The 6366-nt window shown below is 35.2% G+C and overlaps 1 protein-coding gene across 1 annotated transcript in view; it reads right to left on the reverse strand.

The window, feature by feature from the left end:
- LOC107091969 (F-BAR domain only protein 1-like) overlaps positions 1-6041 on the reverse strand; it is a 75836-nt gene extending 69795 nt beyond the window's left edge. The window contains exon 1 of the mRNA XM_015386224.1: positions 5939-6041. The gene's annotated coding sequence lies outside the window, so the exon portion shown is untranslated. The remainder of the gene's footprint in view (positions 1-5938) is intronic.
- Between the last annotated feature and the right edge of the window lie 325 nt (positions 6042-6366).

Raw genomic sequence — 6366 nt, forward strand, 5'->3', positions numbered from 1 at the left:
TACACACGAACAAACCTACTATTCAGCACCAATCCCTTCCACCTCCAGAAACACACAAACAGCAGCAATGGAAACTGGTATCAGCCGATACTGATGTTGACCTAGAAAGACTCACCAAGGCGAAGAGCATTTTATGAAACCATCAAACTAAAATCTTCAGCTTTCGACTTTGATGCAACATATTTAAAGTAAATAAAGGTAATTCAAATATTACTATCATATAAAAACAATAAATATAGCCAGATAGATTGGCCGACCGATTATAGCATTTTTCTGAGGTATCACTCTTGGCCAAGCCGAGTATGAGTTGGCAGATTCAGAAGTGGATTCAACAGTAATGCCTTAAACGTATAGTAGAGGATTTTTGCAATTTTTTTGAAAGGACCTGCCCTCTCCACTTTATATAAAAAAATTAAAAAAAAAATGCACATGTACAGTACCCGATCCCGAGAGGGAACGCTTATTAAACGAGTGCAAGAGCCCATTTTTCCTAGTGCACACCCTGTTAAAAAGCTGCTGTTGTCATAGCTCTATACAAACTCTTATATAGAGCAGGGACTATACAGTGGACTTTATAGCAAACTCACTTAACTGACCGTTCAGACAGATTATCACTGCTTTTTGCTTCCCTTTAGCCATGTAACTCCACTTCCACCACAGCAGACCACTGTGACAGCAAATCCCATAATGCTTTGAGAGGCGCGCTCTCCACGCAAAGCATTCCAGGATATATCTGCCTCTTCTGAGGCCTTTCTTTTCTTCTCATACACATCGTAGACACTTTTTCTCTTATGACCCTCGCCCATTTTCAAAGAATCACGGAGAGAAAGGTGAGCTGCAATGACTGTTTGAAACCGTAGCACACCACACATATATGCCTGAAAGTGCACAAACATGCACAGAAAAAGATAGCTAATGGGACGAGGACGTAGGACGGCCTTACGTTCCAACATTCAGGTTTTTATTTTTAGGGTTTTTTTTAAATCCAACTTTATACAACATTCAGCAGTCTAATGGCAGTGGTGAAGAAACTATTCTGGAATCTGCTAGACCTGCATGGGATGCTTTGAAGTATCTTTCCAGAAGACAGCAGGGAGAACAGTCCATGTTGGGGGTGTCAAGAGTAATTTATAATGAATATAATTTATTATGTTTAGTTTTATTTATAAATGCAAGCACGAGTTGCTAATAAAGGTTTCCTTTTTTATAAATCAAGACTTGAGTAACATTTGTTATCGTGGTGTCACTTTTATCATCTTAATGGAAGAAAAGAAACTGACTAATGGGTCTAGATAAGAATCAGCCCCAAAAAAACATAAAAACTGCAGAACATATCAGGGATTGGTTAGACTAATGTCAACATAATCAATTTCAGCCATTAAAAACCTGTATTGGTCAATCTCTAAAAAGTTTGTACAGCACGTCAAATATAGTGTGCCATTTAACTCTTAATATCATGGCTAACAAAGCATAGATTTCCACTGCAGAAAGAAAAACCAACTGAAAATAAAACAAAAGCAAAAGTCCTTCTATGCTTTCTTCAGCACCAATTCTGAAGGACCTCCAAATGTTTGACACAGGTGAGCACAGGGCATGATAGGTACATTTATTCCTGCCCATATTTGCCACTCATCAAACAATCTCTCTGTGTGTGTGTGTGTGTGTGTAGTGTAGGGTGATGCTACTTTAGCTGACAAAAACATTTTTTGATTCTTTCTTTTTTCATCTGTTGTTGACTTAAATGACAACAACATTTGCTGGTCTGTAGGTGCCATTTATGACTGGTAGAACCGGGCTTAACGTGCTGTTCAAAGTGCCTGTCTGGTAATCATTTTCAGTGCAAACAGGAGGTGCAGTAGTTCCTTTAAAAACATTAAAACTTGAAAAATAGTTTTGATTAAATCAACAACACCATGTTTTGTTTGTTTTTTTATAACAACTTGCATCACACTGATAGCTGAAGAGCTTCGTAATGAAATACGGCTTTTCTTTATTGCTAATCTGATGGTCCTGTGCAGAATCCTCACCAAACATCAGTTGGTATGTTTTTTCTCATGGTGTGGTAACTTTAGTAAAAACACCACCGTTTTACAGTTTCTAATCAAAAATGTAAAACAAAAAAAATTTACACAATGTAAAAACTAACATTTTGTAGCTGTGAAGCTCTAACTGTTTTTAACCTGAGTCTAAGAAATATTAAATGTTTTCAATGTAAACTTAGAATAGCAGTTAGTAATGCACAATATGGACTCCAAATTATATTTTCTGTAATATAAAACAGCATTTTTTTCAGAAACGCGTTTCTGCCTAAAACAGAAACCACATTAAACTATGTGATAAAGGACACACTTATCAAATAATTATTTACATAAGGGAAACATTCAGCAGTGAAACTAAACAGATAAAGTAGTCCATATTATCTGCAGATGTAATACAGTATTTATTGAATGCTTTTTTTTTTAACTAAATGAGTTAAATTTACTTAGTTTGCAAAGCTCACAATCCTTTTTTTTAAAAAGGCTTTTAGGTTCACATCAACAATAAAGCTAGCACCCATACCTAGGTCAATGTATGGAGAGTTTAAAACTTTCATTTTTTTTTAAGAGATCTCTGATAAGACTAGATTGTTTATGTTATGTTATATTGGTATTCTAACGTATGCCAGTGGGTTGTTTTCCAGCCAATTCTTAAGGTTATCTACAGCTGTTTGTTAAAAAATGTGCCTTTAAGTAAGGAAGTTGATTTAAACCAACCAAAAAGGAAAAACAATTGATATTCTTGTAACTATATTCCAAAAGCTGAAATGGCAATAAGAACGCCCTTTGAAGGTGGTTTACCAACTGGGCAAACTGGAACTTGCCAAACAGCCAAGATTTGTATCCAATATGGCTGCCAGTGTGTATAATAAAGTAAAGATTGTTCAGTAGCACTTCCTCTGGTTTGTTTATCATTTAACCAGGGGCGCTAGCAGTGCTGGAAAATGCTTAATCTTCTTGTTGTAACTTTACAATATGGTGAATAATTTAGTCATTGCCACTTGGTTGTAAGAAAACCATGTTAGCACTAAAAGAGATACCCTCAATGTGAATTCTGTAAATCATAGCTCCATTTCCTTCTCCATTTACAGGGTCAACAGTAAAATAACATTTAACATTTAATAATTATCAGGGGTAAGATCTTCATACTATTGCGCCGAATTCAGGCTGCCTTTATTCTTATAAACATAATTTCTGTACAAAGACACACATAGCAGATACTTGTCTAATTGGGGCTCCTGCCTTTTGAAAGAGCAAAAAAAAAAAAAAGCTGCCCATATGTAGTACACAGCATAAGCTCTCTACTATGAAACCATAACATATGAAGAGGTGTACATTAAATATAGTGATGCACGATCTAACATTGAAGAAAGTTCTAGATCAGGTATCACTGAAAATGAGCCCACTCCATAAGAGCAGATGTACTCAGTTAATTTCTGTAATAAATAATTCAAGTTGGGTTGAAAAATCATTTGATCAGATGAAAAGTTTACCCTTATGTTTAAATGCTTAAACTTTTAAACATTTCTATGAGAAATGTTCCCTCCACAAAGACTTCAACGCCATTACACAAATATAGTCGTTAGCTTTACGCAAAACTGTTTACAACAGCGGTAACATTGTTCCCCTGTTTAATAAGACACTGTTGAATGTTTAAACTTGAATGGTTGCAATACTTTTATATTACATTGAAAGTAATCATATGTAATGTTGTTTAGTCAATAAATGAATGAAAAATAGATCTGTTGCTTTTCCTGCACATGCCATCATTTTTAAATAAAAGGGGGTAGAGCACTAATCATGCATTTATCTATATAGTGTTTTTTTATTTACAAACGGAACCACATAAAGTTAATTCTGCATCATTGTCTCTATTCAACAATGTAAATATTTGCATGCTAGAATGTGGAGTGGTTAATGTTTCAGCTCTAGGATTCATGTCACCACCCAATCCGTACCGGTAGCACGATCCATGCCTTCAGCTCATTTGCGCATTCGCAGCCAAATATATATCCGGGCTGCCCTTGATTTTGATTTGTAAAAAAGACCTAAATCATGTTTTTACCTTCTTAAAAACAGTAAGCGTAATAAACTATAATGTGTAAAATGTTTATGATGTATTTCTTGAGAAAATAAATGTCTTAAAATCCTCTCTTTTAACACTCATCTGTGTCCAATCTGTACAGGAAATGGGATCCTACGCTACTGCCAGGGGCTAACTTTTGTGGCTTTGGATTTAAATATAAATCTAGTCTTTTTGAGTTTTATTTTTTCCTTTCGTGTTAACCTTATGGTATACAGTGCATCATCTAAGAAAAGAAACAACTAAATGGAGTTAAATGTGGTTTAATCATATTTTGCGGGACTACTCTGAGCATGTCTGATGATGACAGAGAAACAGTTTAACTAAGAAAATGTAAAAAGCATCAAATTGTCTCAAATAAGTCATAGAAAATGTCTTAAAGCTTTGTATTAACATTCTTTAGTAATTTAAGGATAGAAATAAGTAGTTTTAGTACCATAATTACATTATTTATGGAAACCAGGATGAATATCTGCTTGGACATACACAAATGAGCTGAGGGTACGGATCGTGCTAGTGGTACGGATCGGGTAGTGACATGCATGCTAGAGCTGAAACATTAACCCATTCATATTTCAGCATGAAAACATACTGTTAAATAGAGACAAGGATTCAGAATTAACTTTATGTGGTTCTGTTTGCAAATATAAAACACTGGATTAACGCCTTCATTTATCACCTAAATTGCTCATATTTAGCTATGCTGCATTGCAGAGCAACAAAACATCCCTGCTGTGATCAGAAAGACGTGACTTAAGGATAATAAAATAAAGGGCATTACAAAATATGTTTATAATTTGAAGAAAAATACATGCTAGCAATAAGCACAGCAAATGGAGGTGAGTGAGTTTATGCACTTTATTTTATAAATATCTCTTGTTCATTGTGTGAGAAAACTGTATTAGGTCAGTATTTTCAATACAGCTGGCACAATAAACAAAATATAATTATGAGCTTTTTTTTGTAACTCAGTATATTGTAAAAACAATATTTAGCCCTTCATGTTATGGAACAATCCTCTTAATACAATAAAATGAAATAAAAACTGCCACCTATAAATTAATGATTAGTCGATTGATAGATTAATAAACTTTGGATTTATTTAATTGATACCTTAAATCCCTAAATTGAATGGAATCTTGGTAAATCCCACTGTTTTCAACCAGCAACTTACATTATCTGAACCTTGCCATTATTTCCAAAACAAACAATTCAATTCAAAAAGACTTTATTTATCCCAAAGGAAATAAACTAAACCTTAACCAGCTACCTTATATGATGTCACTAGATAACTGTGTCAATATTTGTTTGTTTTTGCTTTAAAAACATTAATAAGAAAAAGTATATACTGGTTCTGAAGTGAATGTGTTTTTTTTTTATTAAAATAATGATGCTAAATACCTTTAAATGTTTTTGCTTTACCTCACAGGTTAAACAATCAGGCAGAAGAGCAGCTGTCCCAGGACCTCACAGCAAAGCAGCATCACACAACAAAATTACCTCTAATTTAAACCTCACAGACGTAATTAGTTTAACGATATAAAACAATTAAAGGCTACTTTAACAAAAAAGATGCTCTAAAACCAAACAGGAGATTAAATTGTGTTCATAAGTTTGAAACAAACGTGCTTTTTTTTACTATAGTTTTCTCTTTTTTTGTCTTAGCAAAATTTCCCTCCGTTCAAATGTCAAACAAGCGCCTGTATCCTCGCTCGCTATTTTTAAAACGCCAGCGTCATTTGTCGGTGTTTCCTAAGACTATTTTCACCTGTATCCACGTTGTAGCGAGTAATTAAAAGACCCGGAACCATGTTCTTACCTAGAGAGAGTCGTCAGACAACAAGGTGAACATTTTCCCCTCCCCGGTCAAACCAACGGCTGCCCCGCTGCTACTGCCGCTGCTGCTGCTGCACGCCTGCTCCTCTTGTCTGGTAGTAGTAGCTAGACTTTCACCAGGCAGTTTTCACAGAGAGCTCAGACTCCGACTCGAGCTCAAAGCTGATTGGTTTATCTTCCTGTCAGTCACAGCAAAACGCGGAGTAGACATAGCAACCGCATAGAGGCGGAGCAAAGATTGTACACCAGCCTCCGATTGGCTGTCCCCGGCCACCGTTAGAAGCAGCTACAGATAATCAGGAACGTTTGATTATTGAAGAAAGAAATGGTTAAATATCTGAGGTTTACATAAAAAAAGCAATAAAATTCAGACAGTTGTTTTGTAAGAATACGGACGAGAAATTATATAAA

Source organism: Cyprinodon variegatus, unplaced genomic scaffold (genome assembly GCF_000732505.1).
Source record: "Cyprinodon variegatus isolate N-32 unplaced genomic scaffold, C_variegatus-1.0 Scaffold359, whole genome shotgun sequence".
In the NCBI taxonomy this organism is placed as follows: domain Eukaryota; kingdom Metazoa; phylum Chordata; class Actinopteri; order Cyprinodontiformes; family Cyprinodontidae; genus Cyprinodon; species Cyprinodon variegatus.